The sequence below is a fragment of the Canis aureus genome, chromosome 8, assembly GCF_053574225.1.
Source record: "Canis aureus isolate CA01 chromosome 8, VMU_Caureus_v.1.0, whole genome shotgun sequence".
NCBI classification, from domain to species: Eukaryota; Metazoa; Chordata; class Mammalia; order Carnivora; family Canidae; genus Canis; species Canis aureus.
The window spans coordinates 57384371-57405557 of NC_135618.1; the positions used below are offsets into that span (position 1 = coordinate 57384371).

The 21187-nt window shown below is 46.1% G+C and overlaps 1 protein-coding gene and 3 long non-coding RNA genes across 7 annotated transcripts in view; 3 read left to right on the top strand and 1 right to left on the bottom strand.

The window, feature by feature from the left end:
- Positions 1-8087, bottom strand: LOC144319241 (uncharacterized). Its single transcript, XR_013385131.1, has 3 exons — positions 8006-8087; positions 6230-6367; positions 1-5444 (listed from the first exon to the last, which is right to left on the bottom strand). It is a non-coding gene; the product is annotated as an uncharacterized LOC144319241 (long non-coding RNA).
- Positions 1-21187, top strand: part of LOC144319235 (uncharacterized) — an 824173-nt gene that overhangs the window by 519435 nt on the left and 283551 nt on the right. The window lies entirely within an intron of this gene.
- The window catches only part of HS3ST4 (heparan sulfate-glucosamine 3-sulfotransferase 4), a 400053-nt gene that overhangs the window by 182267 nt on the left and 196599 nt on the right, over positions 1-21187 (top strand). The gene's annotated exons all lie outside the window — the stretch shown is intronic.
- The window catches only part of LOC144319237 (uncharacterized), a 22635-nt gene continuing 7540 nt past the window's right edge, over positions 6093-21187 (top strand). The window contains exons 1-2 of one of the 2 annotated variants that reach the window (XR_013385125.1): positions 6093-6164; positions 9076-9353. This is a non-coding gene — a long non-coding RNA (uncharacterized LOC144319237). Of the gene's footprint in view, positions 7757-9075; positions 9354-21187 lie in introns of both variants that reach the window. The other variant, XR_013385126.1, reaches the window with a different exon arrangement.

Genomic DNA, 21187 nt, shown 5'->3' on the forward strand with positions numbered 1-21187 from the left:
TTGTTTCCCAGAGTTAGGAGTCTCTCGTGCTGTTGTCTTAAAGCAGCACCCTGTTTGGGGTACTTGCTAGGACAGCCCCAGAAATCGAGCACTGTGGAGATTCTTCCTCTAGGGAGTCGGTCCTGGTTCAATAACTCGTTTCTCCAGCAGCTGCTGATTCGGGATTTAGCACGTGCCAGGCACTGGAGAGGTGCTGGGGACCCAGATGGCGCAGGCTTTTGGGCCACCCATCCCTTCGCCCTGTTCTCTGGCGAGTCCCCTCGTGGAGATGGCTCCAGAGAGTGAGCTGATGCTTGGGGAACATGTCAGATCTGGAGCCAGATGGACCTAGACTCCTCCTATCCTTGATCCTCACCAGATGTGTGACCTTGGGCAGAGTGGCCTTTGACCTCTGTCTGTCTCCCTCATCTGGAGTTGGGATGGGGGCCGACTGAGGTATTGTGTGCCAAATATTCAGCCCATCGCCAGGCCTACATCTGGCTGCTATTTTGATGGCTGCCTGAAGAATTTGGATGTAGAGGCCGAGTCTTTCTTTGTCATGTCAGTTTGACCACAACCTGTGTGTTTGGAAGACCTCTCCCTTCCCTGGTTGCATTTCCTGGGTGATGCTCGCAAGTGCTAATGTCTATCAGAGCTACACCCGGACCTCTCACAGAAACGTCACCTCCCTTGCTCGAAGAGTTCTACTCCAAGTAATGCAACCAGAAAGATTCAACTTGCTGTGTGAGCCACGTCCCATCGTAGACTGGTATTGAGCTTGTAGGCAATGAAAACCGGCCAGGTGCATTCACACCTGCTGCCCCATGAAAGGCTTGTCCAGATGGTTGCTGGGCCCCAAGGGCAGGACCTCATGTTTATCTCTGTTACATTTCATGTTGTGTGATTCAGCCTTCCGTACCAGCTGGTGGAGGTCTTCTGGGATCCTGATTCCATTATGTAGCATATTGCCTACAAGATAAAGTCCCCACTTTGTAGTGCACACAGATTTCTATCAGCCTTTATTCGAGGCCTCGATAAAAATGTTGAATGTTGGGCCAAAGGCTGAGCCGGCCCTCCCCGCTGGCAGCGGTGAGGAAGACAGTCTCCTGGTGGTGTATTAGGGCCCCAGGGGGTGGGCTCCGGAAAGGGCCACCAGCATCCTCTGTCCTGTCTGCTTCAGGGAGAAACAACTCCCAGTGCTTTTCTGTCCCAACTCTTTTTGTTCTCAGAAAAGCCCCAGGCCACTGCAGAATGATTTGCGGGTGCCACTGTCTTCAACCGCTAAGCTGAGGTCCCTGGGGTTAACTCTAGACATGACTGCATCTATCAGACCTTAAGGGGTCTGTTTGATTCTGAAGGATTCCAGAACTTCCTACAGCTTTAAGTAATGTGCCTTTGGATGAGTGCTGGACCCACAATTTAGGAGACCACTGGATAATACGACTTGTCGCCGTAACTGCTCACCTTTATCAAACACTTAGAGTTTAGGAGGGGCAGGCACAGTGCGCTGGCTCACTTGATCCTTTCAACAAACTTTTGGGCTGGACACTATGCTAGGGGGCCTCAGAAAGCTTAGACAAGTTGTCCAATAAGGTCAGGGAACTAACTGATCATTGGTAGTACAGTTAGTCAAACCCAGACCCGACTTCCCTGGGACTCCCGGCTACCCCAGGCTCCTCTCTTAGTGCCAGGCAACTTTTCTGTACATTAACTCAGCAGGATGTTTATATGATTAATCTATTCATGAAATGCATTTGCTTAATGGCCGGTTTCCTTCACAAGACTCTCAGATTCACTTGGCCAAGTACCGTGTCTGCTTGGCGTCCCCGTAGCCCAGCACCATACCTGGCACTTGGCTAACACTCCATAAATATTTGTTGAAGGAAGGGACGGCTTCACGCAAATGTGCTTTAATCCACTTCCATAGGGTAGAAGGTGAACTCGATGGATGGTATTTATATTGTGACATGTGGCCGTCTCGGTGTAGCAGGGCTCAGCGTCCCAAATGGGAGTAAACACTCTCCTCCCAGAGCACTGAGAATTAATTAAGGTTTGTGACACCCTTTAAAATTCCTTACGATATATGGCTGCTTTCATCTGGCTAAGTGCAAGGCGGCATTATGGGGCCATTACTGGGCCACGCTGCTAATGGGCATTTGTCAACCTCCTTCCCGTCCACCGTGTGCTAGACCCGTGCATCCCCGGTAATTGCTAAATAACTCATGGAGCACTTGAGTTGCTAAATTAATAGATGAAATAATAGAATGGAAATAGGAACAGGCATGTGGGATGAATAGAGCCATCCCAACAAGGTTTTCCCTGCTCGTATGTCTCTTAAATAAAGACTACGCTTCTGGTTAGGATTGCAAGAATGGATTTTTATAGACTTTGGGAGAGTTCAGTGGGCTTGTGGGAGTTGTGGTGGCTATATTTGATGGGTGGTCCCTGTAATTCTGCCAGAAGTCCTGGGGGATGAGGGGAGCGAGTCTACTCACACCGTGATTTAACTATAGACGGCTCACCCATCAAGGAAGGAGGTAGGTGAGAAGAACCAGCTGGCTTTTTGAGTAGGAGCAAAAGAATGAACCAATAATGGCTTTCCTGCAATGATTCAAATACGAGCAGGAAATTTAGAGGCGGCTGGTCTCGAAGGAAAGATAAATAAGCAGCAACAGTTGAAGCCAGGACACAGGGGTGAGGACCCCGCTCATCCCATGAAAACCTCTTACAGACAAAGGAGTCTAACCCATTCCACTTAGTGTCCAAGACCTTCAGCTTCATTACGTGTTCACATCCTTTTGCCTGTCAGTGCAAATTAAAATAAATTTTGAAGAGGAAAACTTAACTCTAGAGTTTTGAAGTGAAAAATTAAATTAAAAAAAAAAAAAGGAAAAATGAACAGAGAAGTCCCTAAGGATCCTGAACACTCCTAAAATACTCCTGAAATGTACTTGAGATTTGTTTGGGGTGTATCAGACGGATAAAATTCAGATGATATTGTCATTAGACAAATTATTCTTAAAAAAAATTCTTAGGTGTCAGAGACTGGCAATAAAGAACACCTGGATACCCCTCCTGGATACATGAATAGACACTCAAAAGGAAATGGAATTTTGAATGGTGAGCTGGGTCCAGGTGACATGGTGATTTGGGGGAGATGCATGGGGAGGGCCTTTTGATGTCCGGCACCCAGGCAGGAGGCTCCTGGCATCTGTGATCGGGATGGGTATATTTTCAGAAGGACTTTGTATGGTAATGGCAGCTGCTTTGCTGGGAGATGTCCTCGCATCTCTCCTCCTGTGGGTGACCTCCTTGCTTCCTAGGCAATCATCTGAGGTTGATGAGGGACTGTTCAGAGCAGGAGGACGGGAAGTCCCCAGGGGAGGGGTTGTGTGCAGCCCGGAAGTCCAGGGCACCTGGGCTGAGAGGGGTGTGAGTTTCAATCGAAGCTCTGTCTCTTCTCAGCACTGAGATTTTGGATGAAGATCTTCTCCTTTCTCTTGTCCAGTTTTGTCAGCTGCAAAATGGGCTAAAATAGCACATACTGAAGAATTTTTTTTAAATGAAAATATTAGATTTTATGTGTTAAAAATTCATCTCAGTACCTGGAACACTGTCAGTGATCAATAAATGATAGTGATGATGGCTGTTATTATAATCGACATGATTAAAATGGCAATATAATCACAATAGGGATTATAGCAACAAAAAGGCAGCAGGCTCAGAGCCCCATGGAGGACTTGGGGTACAACCCAGTGAAAGCCTGGAGCCCGTTTAGATGGTGTCCAAGTGGTAAGGATGGATGGAAGCAACCCTTTGGCTCCTCTGGGTGTCCGGGATCAGATTTCAAACAATACCTTAATATTATCATTGGAGTCACTGTTACATTTACCATCACGCGTAGCAAAGAATCTGACCTTGCTCAAGACGCCTGGTCTTTGTCCTCGGCTCCTGGCAGGTAACCCAGTGTTGTGCCTGATAGGAATGTCTTTGCTTGGGACCCAGGTCACAATATGATTTACGGTGAGGTATGGCCATACGTTGCGGTGAGGGTGGTCATGCCAGGAAGATCACGGTGAGATTTGGGGAGGGGGCTTCAGGTCATGCCCAAAGGGGTGAGGACTGGAGACGGAGATTAGCCACATAAGCAGTCAGTCAGGCCTGCCCAGTAGAGCTCCAGCAAAAAGCTCTGACCTCAAGGCTCAGGGAGCAGCCTGGGTTTGCAATACCCCATATGCGTTGTTGCGCATGGATGCAAGGAAGGAGGACATCCTTATTCCTTAGAGAGAGAACACTGGAAGCTCGCCCTTTGCTACTTTTCTTGGTCTCTCTTCCTGTGGCTGATCTTAGCGAATAGCCTCTCCTGGTAACCATGAGCACCACCACTTAGAGTGACTGAGTTTTTCTAATGAGTTAACAAACCTTTAAGGGTGCTTTTAGGAAATCACCCCCTATAAACTTGCAGTTGGTGTTAGGAGGGAGGGCGGCCCTGGGGGCTGTGAAGCAGTGAAGACTGCTTACATTGTGCACCCACACCCAGGAAACTTAAGTTCTCCCATGATCCCACTATTTAGATAGAGAGTCACTGTTTTATTTTGACGAACCTTTATATATATATATATATATATGAATATTTGCACACATCTGTGCTGACAGGTGGGATATTTAAATTATTCATACTTTTCATTATTATAATTAATTGTGGGTTGAACATCTTGGTAGTCAACCCTCCACATAGCTACAGGCATGGCAATTTCCTTTGGATGGGAACTTCTTAGAAGTCTAACTGTTGAGGTTTGCATCCTATGTCAAGCTCTCCCAGACTGGGTGGTGCTGGCCAAAGGCGTGGGACTTCATGCTGGGACAGCATGTACTCTCTGGCCCAGTAGCATCTTGGACGGTAAACAAAGAACTCAGACCTGAGCAAAGTCAGTGACCCACAGGGCTTGCTCATATCAACTACTAGTCACATGGATTGTGGACTTTATTTTACTATAAGTGAACAAGCCCTGGGGTGCCTGGGTGGCTCAGTCGGTTAAGCATCCAACTCTTGATTTCAGCTCAGGTTATGATCTCAGGGTCATGAGATGGAACCCTACACCAGGCTCCCTGCTAGGTGGGGAACCTGCTTAAGATTCTCTCTCTCCTTCTCCCTCTGCTCCTCCCCCCATCTCTTTCTCTCTCTCTTAAAAAAAAAAAGAAAGAAAGAAAGAAAGAAAGAAAGAAAGAAAGAAAGAAAGAAAAACGTGAACAAGGCCTTCAGATTCATAGGCCAAGCTCTAACTGTTCTCTATAGGAGCAGCCTCGATGGAAAGTCCATCTTTCTGAGCAGAGGTAGCCAGTTAACCTTCTGCTTCTTAACATTTTTGCTCTTGGTATCTTCAGATGGTTTTGCTTTCAGAAATGCATCTGAGTTTTCTTGAGGAAACTGAGGCACTCATCTTCTGGCCTCTTATCTTGCTGATCTAAATGTAAACAGAGTCACTGTTAGGTGAGTCCGGGGGCTAATGTCTTGTATCCACTTGCTGCAGAGGTCAGAGGGTAGCTCAGGATTAACACATAATTCCTGAATGGAAGACACCCCTGAGAAGTTTCCTCCAACCCACCCCCCCCCCCAACTCTACCCCCATCAAGTTAGTTGTTAGTGCTCCTGTGAACTTTTGGAACATGGAGGCTGGAAATCAAAGGGAAGAAGCTTGGGGAGATCCCATGGCATTGTGTCCCGTGCCTGGCTGTACCCTGCAAGAGATTTTGTTCCCAGAATTTCCTTTCAATTCCAAGAGAAAGGAGTGAACAGAGAGAGGGGCGAGGGGCGGCGGGGGTGGGGGGAAGTGGGAGGCAGAGGAGGACGATGCCAGCTTCCTGTCAGGCAGTTTCTGGCTGCTTTTTCTCTAGACCATTAGTTTATTGATGGTGGGTTGTCTTTCCAGCAAATCTCTTTTGATTGCAAGTGTATAATGAAGGAGTGTTTTAGTGTCCTCCTAGCTCCAGGGAGACCTTGCTAGTTCCTTTCATTCCCACTGAGGTATCAGTGCTGAGGCTGATTCATCTAGAATTTTAGAGCACCGTTCCATCTTGAGGGCTTATGACTACTATGAGCCATCGTAAAGGGAATTCCGACGGTGCTGAGCTAAGTCTTGGAGAGCAGACGGGTTGCTCTTTGTCAAGCCAGGCACAGGAGACAGGTTGGCTGCTGTCCTGACCACATGCCCAGGAGAACAGCATTCACATGGTGGTGTGGGCTGCTCACCTGAATGGTGGCTTCTGTCTCTGGCCACAAAGCATCTCCAGATTCAGGAACTCAAGGCGCTTTCCACATCACAGACCCTGCCTTGCCGGTCTGACCCTCAGGAGGGTGCTGGAAAGCCTTTGAATCCTGTTCACTTTCCTGGTGGGAAACGAGAAGAGGTTCCTCTATACTCTCATATGTCTAATTTTATTCTTAACCTTTCCACTGGACTGGGCTTCGCCGGGCCCCTCGACTAGACTGTAACCCTCATCCATGTTCCTCTGATGCCTCACCCCAGCCTATGGGAATTTTTTTTTTTTTTTTGGCAGACCAGAAAAACCTCATTCTCACAGATCAGTGAGCATATTCTTCTCTGCCTATTGTTTAGCCTGGGATTTGGATCTTTTGAAACTCAAAGGATACAGGCTCTTGAAACTCAGAAAGGCTTTTTTGCTCAAGATATGGTTCTTGCCTTGAGTTTCAAAGGCCTGTTTTGAACCTCAAAGGCCAAGCAGTGACTCTTTCTCTCTTTGAATCCCTGCTAGGAAAAAAAAAAACAAAACCCTGCAATGAAGATAGTGGGCGAAGAATGTTCTAGCTGTTGAAGGGGTAGCAGGACATAACTGAGGCCAAAAGGAAGGAAGGAAGGAAGGGAAGGAGGAAATGAAAGAAAGAAAGAAAGAAAGAGAGGAAGGAGAAAGGAGAGGAGAGAAAGGGAGGAAGGGAAAGAGGAAAAGGAAGGAAGGATGAGAAAGAGAAAGAAAAGGAAAATTACATCATCTTCTGTTTTGCAATGATCAGCCCCAAAAAAAACAAGAGGGGACACAGAATTCAAGTTGAGGTCAGCTTTGGCAGGGGGCTAGGCATCCTACAACCTGTATGAACCCAGGTGTCTTCTAGAGTGTGTCCAGGGAATGTAGTAAAATTAGAATGATGAGTAACCATTGTTGGGTGTCGAACCGAGAAGCCAGGCGAGCATTTTCGACAGCACCACCATTACTCACAACAATCCTATCAAATAGGGCTTGCCATTCTTGTTGCCATTTTAAAGGTGGGAAAAGAGACTCTCAGAGATTGGTTCCATGGTTGGTTAGCAGTGGAGCTCGCGATGATGCATCAGAGCCACATCTCTAAGCCTTGTGAAAAGAAGCAGAGGCAGTGCAGAGAGGAGCAATACTTGAGGAAGGGAAATGAAGAGGAAAATTGAAGGAGTCCCATCACATGGCTTTTGCACGTGTATCTCCCTTTACCAGAACACCCTTCCCCAGATTGAAGTTTCAGATCAAAATATAGAGATAATCATCCATCGCCCCAGCTAACCTGCCCACTACACGCACACCTACCCCCTCAGATGTTTTGATGAATCCTGTTTTATTTTATTTTTAAAATTTTTATTCATGTAAGTAATCTCTACACCCAACATGGGGCTCGAACTCATGACCTCGAGATCAAGAGTCTCATGCTCTTCCAACAGAGCCAGCCAGGTGCCGTCTGTACTATTTTTCAAATAGCCTCACCTCTTCTGGAATTATCTTTTCATCTATTAAGGTTTGTACTATCTGTGTTCCCTTCCTAGAATCTCTGGAGGATAGGCTTCTGAGGTATGGTACTTTGCGGTTCTGACTTCTTATTTGTCCCTCCTGTTAAAACAGTGCCTGGCTCTTAAAAGCTTACCTGGTTAAGTATATTTGATCGAATTCGGTTGAGTGACAGCAAGCAATCAGAAGGGTTAGGAAAGGAAAGGCCCCATCTTGCATATCTCGAACCACATTTCAGAATAAAAAATGACAAGCTTACCTGTTCATTGCTTCTCAGCCTTGACGTCCAAAGCAGGGCTTTGCCCGGTCTGGCTGGTTCGCTTTGGGGCTGCCTCTTTAAGTGAGGATCAGAAAATGCTTTTAATCTTTGGCTTCATTTGTTTATCAAAGACAGAAGAGCCTTTGTCCTACATCACAGCTGGGATACTGCAAAATGGGACTTCCTCTGCCTTATACTTCAGAGGACACAAGCGGAGCTAAAACAATGGGTTTTCGGCTCTGAAATAATCCAAGGATGTGAAAATTCAGTTGGACACCCCCCCAGAGGAGGGGAACAGGCCAAGTTCAAATGATTGCCTGGTGTCTGAAACCCTTTATGAGGCTGGGGAGACCGGCTTTAGCCGGTTTTCTCAGGTTTTGCTTCTTCTGAGCATTTGGGGAACACACCTGCTCTGGACTCTGCCCACCAGACACTTCATGGGTTCCAAGGAAGGCAGGCATCTTGGAGGTAGCTGCTCCAGCCTATTCTAGTTTGTTCCCTACACTCAACTCATCTATACGAGTTTTTATCATATTCAAGCAGTGCCTCTGGTTAATGTATGTAATTATATATATATATGTATATATGTATATGATAATATATGTCACCCTTACATATGTGTGTAAGCATATACTTTATACCTTTATTTATTTAGATTTATATGAAAACTTGGCATTATTAATATCAATGGAAAACAAAGATATCACTGTCCTTAAGGAGAAGGGAATTATGACCATGAGGAAACAATCTTCTTATTTTTCGCCTTTTAAAAATGAGAGATTAGCAGGGACACCAGGGTCAGTTGGACGTCCAACTCTTGGTTTCAGCTCAGGTCATGATCTGGGGGTCCTGGGGTGGAGCTTTGCACTCATGGGAGAGTCTGCTTGAATTTCTCTCTCCTCCCTCTGCTTCTCCTGCTTGTGCGGGTATTTTCTTGCTCTCTCTTGCTAAAATCAATCAATCAATCAATCAATCTATCTTTTTAGAAAAGGAGAGATTAGCAGGTGTTAGGTGTTAAAGCCTAGGAATAACAAAAAATTCAACTTTTTTTTTTTTTTTTTTGTAATCAGAGAGGCTGTAGGGAAATGGAGGAAAAGTATCTCGCTTGTGTGTTTTAATATTATCTACTGCTGTCATGAACTCCTCATGTCAAGACATTTGGAAAAACACCTGAGAGGATGGGTGTGCTTGTTGGGGACTCTGGGAACCACTTCATTATCCAGAGCTGCAGTCTGATCTGAAATATCATCAGGCATCATCTTGATCATCTTGGGAAAGAAGTCTTCTGACGTCCTGAGTCCTCAGTCTTCTGAAGCAATCTGCTGGTCCCAAGTTCTCCCTTTCCAAGGTGAGAAAGTCCTAGAACACGGGAGTTGGGATGGGGTGAGAGGAAGCAAGTCCTTAGGAGCCCCTGAGAATGCAAGATATTTTAGGCAAGTGGAGCTGCGTTTAAAAAGGCAGAAGGAAAGAGACAAACAAGGCCTATTTTGGGAAAACAGCGAGTAGTTAATTCAGTGTTGCTGGATTCTCATAAAATGCCAAGGAGAGGTAGGGAGAGGTGAGAGATGAGAGAGGTGGGGGCCTGACCCTGTAGAATGGCAGGCCCTGCGTCTTTGGCTTTCAGCTTTCACACCAGCGGGAGGCTCGCTGCTGTCCTTTGCACTGGTATTTATAGGGACTTCATATTTGGGTGGCAACAGCATTCCCTTCTGGAAGAAATCTATTTTTGCTGCATGAATGTATTGATAAGCTTTGGGAGTGGGTGAGAGGGGTGTGAGAGCTTCTAGGATTTTGTTTTGCTTCTTGGGATCTGCAGGCTGAGGGGAAAGATGTATTTCTAAGGATCATGAAAGGGGATTTGTGAAAGGTTGGGGGAAGAATTTCCATTAGGAAAGTAACAGAGGTGTTTTTCAGGGAAATTTGATGACACTTATAATGAATACGTGTAATTTTTTAAGAAGGTGCAGGGACAACCCATAAAAGACTCAACTCTAGGAACAAACTGAGGGTCACTGGAGGGGAGATGGGTGGGGAGATGGGATGACTGGGTGATGGCCACTAAGGAGGGCACGTGATGGGATGAGTACTGGGTGTTACATTCAACTCATGAATCACTGACCTTTATCTGAAACTAATAATACATTGTATGTTAATTACTTGAATTTAACTAAAATTAAATTAAAAAAAAAAAAAGATGCAGGGACACCACAAAGGAGCTAGGGAGGTGGTGCAGCTGATGAGAGGTGCATTCCTAAGCCTGCTATCATGGTGGGTACCCCTAAGACTTAATCCTGGGTGGGAGGGATCTCTGGGAAGTGGCTAAAGGAAATGCCTCCAAATCAGCCTTGCCAATGTTGAAAGGCTGTCCCCCAGGGAGCTGTTAGTTCCCAGACACCACCTGGCTTGTCATGGGTACAGGTAAAGCAGGATTCCGATCCCTGAGCCAGCCTTCCCATAAAGGTGGAGGCTGGTGGCCTGAAGTCAGAACAGCATGCCTGGAAGTGGTGGGGGCTCCGAGTGGTTATGTGGACCGGCACCAGCACCTGCTCATTTGCTTTGGGATGTTGTATCTGCCTTCCCGGAAATCATGTGAAATCTTCAATAATATGTCCGTACAGGCGTTCCTTATTTTATTTTACTGCACTTTGCTTCTCTGGGCTTTCTGATATTGTTGTATTTTACACATTTAAGGTTTGTGGCAACAAGTCTTTGGACACCATCCTTGCAACAGCATTCGTTCGGTGTGTGTCTCTGGGTCACATTTCGGTAATTCTTGCAATATTTCAGACTTTTTCATCATTATATTTGTTGTGGGTGATCAGAGCATGGTTAGCATTTTTTTTAGCAATAAAGTATTTTTGTTAAAGTTTTTTTATTTAAGTAACTTCTACCCCCAAAGTGGGCTCAAACCCATGACCCCAAGGTCAAAGAGTTGGATGATCCACCAACTGAGCCAGCCATGTGCCCCAGCAATAAAGTATTTTAATTAAGGTATGCACACTGCTTTTTTTTTTTTTTAAGACATCCTACTATTGTGCACTTATTGCACTGTAGTGCAATACAGCATAGCGTAGAGAGAACTTCTGTATGCGCTGGAAAGTCAAAAATTCATTTGCCTCCTTTTATTCTGATACTTGCTTTATTGTGGTGGTCCAGAACCAATCCTGCAGTATCTCTGAGGTCTGTCTGTACGGACTTGCTGCTGAGGTATGCTTGTGTTGTTAATGCAGTGGAAATTGGGATCCAATTGGAAGATATGATTAATTGCCAAGTGTGGCCGTGACTTGGGCCCCACAGAAAGCTGGTGCTGTCCAAGCAGGCCTGCCTCATCCAGCTACATTGGAATTGTCTGATCTTTTTCTTGATGGCAATGACAAAAACCCAACTCAAATTGGTTTAAAAGGAAGAAAAATGGAACTTATTGGATCTTGGAACTGAAAAGTGCAGGCGATGGTCCTCTAATAATCTCATTCTTGGAGCAATAATCTAATCAGATTTTGGATGATCTCTATCTCTTATCTGTGTCTTTCTCTGGGCTGCTTCCATTCTCCCCTTATTATGATAAGATGGTTTCCAGAAGCTTCATGCTTAATCCTGTCTTCCCATCCAATCAGGTAGAAAGATGACTTCTTTTAACAGTTGCAGTAAATTCCAAGAGTGAGTCGAATTGGCTCTGACTGGCCTTCTTTGGGTGCTGCGCACATTCCCCCGAGCATTCACTGAGGTCAGGGTGCTGCTTGGCTATGATAGGGCAGGCTGAGTTCACATGCCTACCTCCCTTTAGAGCTGAAGGTGAGCTAACTTTCACCCAAATCTCATTGGACTGACAAGCAGAAGAGGAACTGCTCCCTGAGATAAAGTGGGTGCTAATGTTAAAAAAATAAGAGTGAATGGATGCTGGGCAAGTGAAAACAAGAGATATCCATTACGGCCAAGAAGAGCCATCTTGCTTGGAGACCTGGGATCTCAGGCCTGTTTTAAGGACCTCATGCAAAACCAGCATCCCAGGCTGCTGTGGCCCCAAATACCCAAACTCGATAACCATCCCCCTTCCTGAACCCGACCTCCAGCTTCCTTTTGAAGCTGCTGACTCCAGCTGATGGATGAGGGTCTCAGGGTTTCCAAGGCACTGGATTTCTGTTGACTGCTATAACCTTGAGCTACAGGCTTTACTGTCAGTATTTAACACAAATCTGTTTTCCATCCTTGTCAGATCCCACTTCAATATGCGCCACAGGAGGAGAAGTCGAATGCTAAATTGATTTCTTTAATGGGGAGTGCTCTGCAGCAGATAGCAACCCTTCTGGAGATGCATTAGTCGGATTACAATTGAATCTTTTCTCGCTGGCTTTTATGGACTCTCTTCTTTGCCAGAAGGATGAGACTCTGATACCATCACTTGCCTAACTTTTTTTTTCTCTCAAGACTGGTGGCTAAGAAGTTCCATCTCCAGCCTATAGGTCAGAAACTGTGTCTTTTAGTCACCAGACTTTCCAGAAAAGATTGAAATGTAGGAGTTAGCATCCTAAGATTGCCAGGAAGGATTAGTGTCAAAAATACTTCTTAACAACTTGGTGCAGTAAGGGGCTGGCATGTGTGAATGAAACATTTCCTTAGGGATCTGGGAGGTGGCCTTCTTGCCTCTTGGTGCAATTTTAGGGATTGCTTGTACTGCATTTTGAAATAATTTCATGGCTTTTCTAGAATATGGTGAAATTCTGCTTACTTCCATCTGGTAAGGATCCATTCCTTTTCTGTGTATGGTAACAATAGTACTGGTCATTTTTTAGAGGGACCTTTATTATGTTCTAGGCTCTCTGCATTATCTCACCTGGTCCTTACAACAACCCCATGAGATGGGTCCTATTATCACTGCCGTGCTCACCAGGGCATGGAGACTCAGATACTCTTGCAGCTTGCACCAGGTCACACAACTACTATTATAATACAAGGCTTTGTTTGACTCCAGAGGTTCTTCTTTTTGCCACCACTAAACGTTTCCATACATGAGAAGGCATTGTATGCTCATCAAAGACAGATTTGGTGCTGTCTCCTGGGATAAGAACCCAGATTCATGGTATTACATTTTGGAATGTGGCACCACAACTGGAGGGATCTGGTCAATACAGATCTTCTTAGCCACACTCACTGTACCAACTCAGAAGAACCGTCTTTATTTCTTAGATGTGTTGATGACAAGGAGATGTGTTTCCAGAGTGGAGGAAATCTGGACCAGGGCTGTTGTCTTGCTGGGAAATCAGGTAGATTCTCTGCCCAGAATAAAAAGCCTAAAGGTTTTTCCATCTTGGCTTCCATGATCTGTCTTGTCTTCAAACCTTCCAACATCGGACCCTGCCGAAGATGCTTAATATAACTATATGGCCAAAAATGCCTTGCTGTCTTACTCTCTCTGTAAAACGGAGTCAATAATATTATTAATATTACCCAAGAGTAACTTATGAAGGTTAAAACCAGTAATGTACACTAGGGATTCAAGAGATGTCAGTCGCTACCATTTTATTTTGCTGAGCCTCTATTTTTCCATCTCGCAAATGAAGAGCCTGGATTAGCTCCATTTCTGAATCGTGAATGAGTCACCTGCAAATGGATGGGGCTGGCTAGGGGAGGAGGAATGGGTCAGGAAACAGATCTATGGTCAAGCTCGAGGGGTCAGAAACAGCTTCAAGAAGTGAGAGCAGGTTCAGTGTTGCCAATAACATTCGGCATCATCATGAGGATCTGGTTACAGACAAGAAGTGGTAATTGAAGTTGGCTGTTGGCACTCAGGAAGTCCGACAAGGGATGATGAGGTGACACATCAGGGTAGCAGAATATGATGAACCTGTCATTGAGTATTAGGGACTGAACCAGATGCTGTTCAGAGGCAAGAGTTCTATAGACAGACTGTATACAAGATTGTAGGCAGGGGTGTGTCCCATTATTATTGCTATGTGACAAACCAGTATAAAACCTAGTGGCATACAGTGGCCATTTTATTAGGTTCATGCATTCTGTGGGTCAGGAACTTAGGAGGGCTTGTCTCTGCTCCCTGATGTCTAATTTCCTCATTTGGAAAGACCCAAAGGCTGGGGTGGCTCCTTGACCTGAAGCAGGAAACATCTGCACTCACATATCTGGTGGTGATGCTGGTTACAGCTGGCTCCTCAGCTGGGGTGTCGGAGCTATGTGTGGTATCTCCATGCAATCTCTCCACATGGGCAAGTTTGAGCATGGTGCTAGGTATGGAGATTGAGTGTCCCATCAGTATAAGGTAGATATATATAGCATCCCTTTTTTTTTTTTTTAAAGATGTATTTATTTATTTATTTTAGAGAGAAAGAGAGCATGCAAGTGTAGGGAGAAGCAGAAGGAGAGAGAATCTGAAGCAGATTCCATGCTGAGCCTGGAGCTCAATATAGGGCTTGATGCCATGACTGGGAGGGCATGACCTGAGCCCAAGACAAGAGTCAAGTGCTTAACCAACTGAGCCATCCAGGTGCCCCATAGCATCTTTATCATGGAGCCCCAGAGTCACATAGTATCATATGCTCTAGGTTCACGGAGAGGGAATATATGGCCCACTCCTCAATGAGATAGATGTCAAAATGACATGGTAAGAAAAGCATGTGGAATGGGAGATACTATTGCATCCATCTTTGGGAAATTCAATATACCACAGATGTTTATAGTCTTAACTAAACTGTTATAGGGTAAATGTTAATACAGAGGCTCTGGAGCCAGGCTGCCTGGCTTCACATCCTGATTGCAGATTTGCTACCTGTGTGATGTTGGGCAAGTCATTTAAACTGCGTGCCTCAGTTTCCCCATCTCTGAAATGGGACTACTAATGGTACCTATTTCATTAGATCACTGTGAAGATCAAGTGAACTAAGAACATACACAATGCTCAGAACAGAGCCTGGCATGTATCATAACACACCAACTAAAGGCAAGCATTTACTCATATTATCATCACTAGGAAGGTTTCCAATTCAGAGACTCTGGCCCAGAGAACCAGCCAGGAACAACTCAGAGACCCAACCGAGGAATGAGAGTCAAGCCAACCTATTGGCACATAGGGCCTGATGTTGGTATAGAATATGATCCTAGAACTGATTGATAGCTTCTCTTTTGGATCAAAACTGATTCCAGAGGTGGGGCCTCTTGTTTTAAGGGCAGGCAGGACGTGGAGGCCACTGGCTCCTGCAGGGGTGAGGTGGCCCTGGCACAGGAAGAGAAGAATACAGGCCAGTTTGGTCACAGCTGATCAACTTCTGACCCCACCTTCTCAGGCAAGGCCCTCGTGCCTCATTGTGCCTTATCTTGCCGGATAAGGGGCCTGGAGCTGAGCCTTTTATTTTTTATTTTTTATTTTTTTTTAAATTTTTTACTTATTTATGATAGTCACAGAGAGAGAGAGAGAGAGAGAGAGAGAGGCAGAGACATAGGCAGAGGGAGAAGCAGGCTCCATGCACCGGGAGCCTGATGTGGGATTCGATCCCGGGTCTCCAGGATTGCATCCTGGGCCAAAGGCAGGCGCCAAACCGCTGTGCCACCCAGGGATCCCATGGAGCTGAGCCTTTTAAATAGTGAATGACACACAAGGAAGCCTACACCACTGGGACCAAGGCCCACATCCTTTTGGGAGATAGACAAGTTGAAGTGGAGGAGGAGAGCAATCAGGTGATTGGGCTCCAGCCCTGGCTGTATGAACCCCTTTGGTCTAAGTCAGAGTTCTTTGGTCACAGGTGACAGAAACCCAGCTCCACCTTACTTAAGCTAAAAAGGAATTTATTTGCTTGTTTAACTGAAGTGTCTAGGAGGAGAAAGCCTCAGTTAAATGATGATAATGGGAATCCTGTCTCTCTTTGTCTTTCACATCCACTTCCCTTTTGTATTTATTTTGAAAAATTGAGGCCCTGTTTTTAATTGATCAATGTGTTCATTCATTAATTCATCCATCAAATCCATCTTAGGAGCTTATTATACATCAGGCATTTTGTAGGGACTGGTGATACAGCAGTGACTAAGACAGTGAAATCTTGGAGCTCATGGAGTTTATTTCCAGAAGGGTAAGTAGAATAAATAAGTAGATAAATGAAAATGTATGTGTGATTTCCGTTAATAGTATAATGGAGGCAGTAAAGCTGGATATAGAGATTTAGAGTGAGAGCAAAGAGCATGGTCATCAAAAGTCTCTCTGAGCTTGACATGCAGGGAGAAGGCACATATGTAGTGGGAGGAAGCACACTGTGTGGCCATGTGGGGAAGAGTATTCCTGGTGGAAGGAACAGCACTGGCGAGGACTTCGAGGGAGGGTTGATCTGGCCGTGTTCGAATGACTAAAAGAAGGCTAATATGGGGGACACCTGGGTGGCTCAGTGGTTGAGTATCTGCCTTCAGCTCAGGTCATGATTCTGGGGTCCTGGGATTAAGTTCCCCATGGGGTTTCCCACAAGGAGCCTGCTTCTCCCTCTGCCTGTGTCTCTGCCTCTCTATGTCTGTCATGAATAAATAAAATCTTAAAAAAAAGAAAAAGACTATTATGGTTGGGGCATAGTGACCAAAGAGGAAAGTCACGTGTGAACATGAGAGAGAGGTGGGTGGTACAGGGATTGTGGCTCTGATAAGGAGTTTAGGATTTATTTCAAGTGTAATGAGAAGCCACTAGTGATTTTTAAATAGGAGGACAGTATGATCTTATTTGCCTATTTAAAAGATCACTCTTTCAGGCCACATGGGGAATGTGGTGGTGGAGATGGATGCTCTTGGCTCAAGGCTAACATCCTTCCTGGTTAGCGACCCCTCCGGACAAAGTCCCAGGGAGGGATCTCATTGGTCAGCCTTGAATCACATGCCAATGCATGGACCAATCCCAGTGGCCATGGTGGTGAGGTATTTTGAATGGCCGTGCTAAGGTCGCACATCCACTTTTACAGCCTGGGAATGGAGTGAGTCCCACCCTAATCCACTAAGAAAGAATGAATATGTCCTTAAGTGAAAATTGTGAGTCAACTTAACCGTGAGGTGATGGGTAGTTGGGTGGGCAACTACCTAAGCGATAGAAGTCATGTAGGCCTCTCAGCGGCATTCTTGAAGTGTGGATACTCATCTCCGCTTGAACACCTCTGGTGACAGCCAGGGAGATCCTTCCCCTCCTTGCCTTTCTGCCTGCCCCTCCCCTGAGCAGCACTAGGGAAGGGCTTCACAGGTGAAGAATCTCTTCTGGGTTTGTTTTTTTATTTTCTTTTGAAATTTATATATTTGTTCATGAGAGACACACAGAGAGAGGCAGAGACACAGGCAGAGGGAGAAAGCCTCCTTGCGGGGAGCCTGATGCGGGACTTAATCCTGGGACCCCGGGATCACAACCTGAGCCGAAGGCAGATGCTCAAGCACTGAACTACCCAGGCGTCCTTATCTTCTGGGTTTAAAGCCAGGGCAGTTTCCATTCATGTGGTCCTTGTTCTGTCTTCTGAAGCTTGCCTGGTGAGCGCAAATATATTCCATGCAGCCTTTCTGAAGAGAGCGGCAATATTTCCCTCAAGTAGGTATTTTTCTACACTAAGTAATGTCAGATCATTCCTTTTTGTACCCGAGGTCATGGTTCCTCTGACGTTCCAGTCACTTTCCTTGGAGTGCATTGGCCTTCCATCAGATTTTCAAGTGCTCTGTTCTGTTAATGGAGTGGGGGGCGGTTGCTCCTAGTTTAACTGGAGTGATTTCCTATTTTAAGCCTGATTTCAACTGAAATAAAACAATGTGGTATACAAATGGAGTTGTCTCCAGCTCTAGACAAAGAAGTCCCTGGTCAATAAATCATCAGTGTTGGAAGAGATATGATAAACCAGAAGCAGCTGGAAAAGAAGAATGAGAGGGACACCTGGGTGGCTCAGTGGTTGAGCATCTGCCTTCGGCTCAGGTCATGATCCCAGGGTCCTCTGATCAAGTCCCGCATCGGGGTCCCTGCATGGAGCCTGCTTCTCCCTCTGTCTATGTCTCTGCCTCTCTCTGTGTGTCTCTCATGAAGAAATAAATAAAATCTTAAAAAAAAAAAAAAAAGAGAGAGAGAGAGAGAGAAAAGCAGGACGGGAAATTTCCAGGAGGGAAATAATCCTGGGGTCCTTTTCATTTTCTATGAAGTGATATTTTGTAATTTGTAGGCTTCCATTTTACTTACAGAAGGCATGTTGGTAGGACTGCTCCTCCTGTACCATCCGTATGTAACTCCAGCCGAATTCATCATGTTTCATGGTTATGCATTTATTCAGCAAGCATCTATTAAGCACCTACTGCATACCAGGTACTGGATAATAGGGATGTAGAAAGGAACAAACAAATCTCCTGGACTCAGTCCAGTCTGGCAGGCAGGGAAGAAAATCAGTAATGGTGAAGAAGTGGGATTATGGCTGTGATAAGAGAATATGCTGGTGGGGATCCTTCCAGAAAGTACCTGAGACCAGGGCTGAGGGGAAAGAAGATGGGTGAGCAGGAGGATGCGTGTGCATTCTGGGTAGTGGAACAGGGGAAACGAAGGCAGGCAGCAGGGCTTGAGAGAATAGTGTGATGTGAGTGGATATGTGGCCAGAAAGCAGGATAAATGGGATCAGGCCGGATATTAAGCTTGGTCAGTAGACAAGGATCAGTCAGTCAGACAGTGCAGGTCTGGGGATGGCGTGCGAGGGCGGCGGGGAATGATTGAGAGTTTCAGTCACAGGCAGTGACGTGATCGGAGCTGTGCTTTAGAAAGATCACTGAAAAACTTTGTAAACCGTGGATGGAAATTGGAATGGTCAAAGGAGGAGATGGGGGCAGGCCGTGGACCAGCGAGCATGCGTGTCTCTCCAGTGTCTTCCTATAAGGGCACTAATCCCACCCATGGAGGCTCCACCCTTGTGAGCTAATCACTTCCGAAAGACCCCACCCCCTAATGCCATCACGTCTGGGATGGGGCTTCAGATGTATGAGTGTGGGAGGACACAAACATCCTATCCCTAGCAGTGACCAGGGGGACTGAGGGACCAGAGGGAAGGGAGGGGGTGAGAGTAACATCCATAGCCCTGCTGAGTGACTTGTCTTAGAGACTGTGAGCTGAAGACCCCACACAGCCCTTGGCACCCTACGCCTGACTAGCAGCATTTCAGCCTCTAGTGAGAGATTCTCCTGGGATTGAAACAAGTGTGATCGGACTCCAGGGCCCTGCTGCTTGTCTAGTTTGCCACACACCCAACTGGGAAAATTCTACAGGACATTGTGACCATTGGAGAGACATGAAGGGGGATGGGTTTGGGGTGATTCAACATCATCAGGTCAAAAGCTGTGAGGTTCAGCTTCACCTTCAAGACCTCCTTTTACCCAGTGGTTAGTTTCCCTAAGTATAGGCTAAGGTGCACTCTGGCCAGAACGTGGACTGATCACACGGTTCAAATCCCAGAGTGACCCTCTGCTAGCGGGGTGACCACTGGCAAACTACCCCATTCTTGTGGGCTCTGGCTTCTTTGCAGAGCTGTGGCAAGGACTGATGGGGAGTGGGTGGGGGGAACCCACTGAATTGGGCTTCTTCCCCCTGCTTCCTTCTGCCTGGGTGAGCTGCTGGAGCGTGTTCCTGGACAGGCTGGCCCACTCAGGGGGCTCTGTGACTGATACATTCATCAGACCAAGGTTTGGGGTCTTTTTTTTTCAAGTTTATGTTCAAATTCCTTCCCTTCCCTTTTTTTTTTTTATTCCATCTTTCTCATTTTAGCAGATGAGAACTCTTGCTCTGTGTGACAGCTGATATTCTGAAAATGACAAGGCACCTCATTTGGGACAGAATGTGCTTGGGGATTGTTACGAGTGCGTGCACGGTGTTCATCTGAGTCACGTCTGTGCAGGGAAGGCCTGGCAGCATGTCATGGTGAGCCTAGGACTCAGCTTCCAGCCTCAGCAGAGGGAAAGGCAGCGTCCACCCGCGCCTCTGTGACCTGAGGACCCGCAGAGCCTTCTTTCCAAATGTCCCCTGACATTTCTCGCCGTCCCCACGGCCTCTGGATTTTTGCTGAGCATGTCATCCAACTAACAACCTCTTGACCCATCTCTTGCGTTCAGTCTCCCATCCTGGAACTCGCTCTGCCTCCAAGCCGATCGTCATCAATAGCACTCCAATAGTTAATATTTCTTTTATGCACCAGGCACGATTCTAGGCTCTTTGCGCATATTAACTCACGTCCTCTTCACTGCAGGTCTCTAAAATCCATCTGATCGCCCCTCTCTGTGCAAATAAGAGGAAATGAGATTTCCTGAATATCCCCTGCTTGCATGCCACCCTCATGGTTTTATGACGTAAGGACGTCACTGATGATGATCTTGGCCAGTTCTTTTGTGGTATGCCACCCTATTAAATCCTGTACTCAAGCCAGTTTTCTGCAAATTAAGCCATTTTGGGGGAAATTTACATAGATCACAGTAAAAAGAAGTGCCGTTCAAATGCACGGTGTCCTTTGTCATCAGTAGAAGGTAACCATAAGCACAAATATCACGTGAACAAAACAAAACAGCATTGGTAAGTCCTAACTGGGGACCGCTGATGAGGCTGTCTACCGTAGGCTTGCTTGCTTTGTGCAAACACATGAATAAGCTAGACGTTGCAGATATGCGACCCCAACTGGGACCTCTTGCTGGATGTGACAACAAGACAGAAACGAGTTTCCAAGAGCATATCTGTCTCGTACAGCTTGATGTTCATTGACCCTGTATCCGTCCATCTTCCAGAATCATCCATATTCACTGAAAGCAGTCTCTCATTTTGAAAAGGACTGTTCGGCAAGATGGAGTGGGGCCCCGATCTGCTTGACTGCTCCACCCCTCTCTCTGCCCAGGACCGTTTCTTCCTCCACCTTTTCCTGTCCTCCTGCTCTCACTTCACTTTTCCCCTTGCCCACATCTCTGTCTTTGCATTTGCAGCTGTCCATGGCCAGAGGGTCCTGTCCTTCTGACTCCGAGTGGCAAACTACCCTGCATTTCTTCACTGGTTTCTCTGGTGGTGTCTTCCCTGTGATCTTTCTCCATTCCTAAAGTGGAGTAGGTCATCCCTGCTCTGTTCCCAATAGAAGCGTGTCCCCACCCTCCCCAATCTCATTTGCTGCCATATGCTGGAAATTTCTGAGGGTGACACTGTTGGTTGGCTCATCCAACACGCATTTC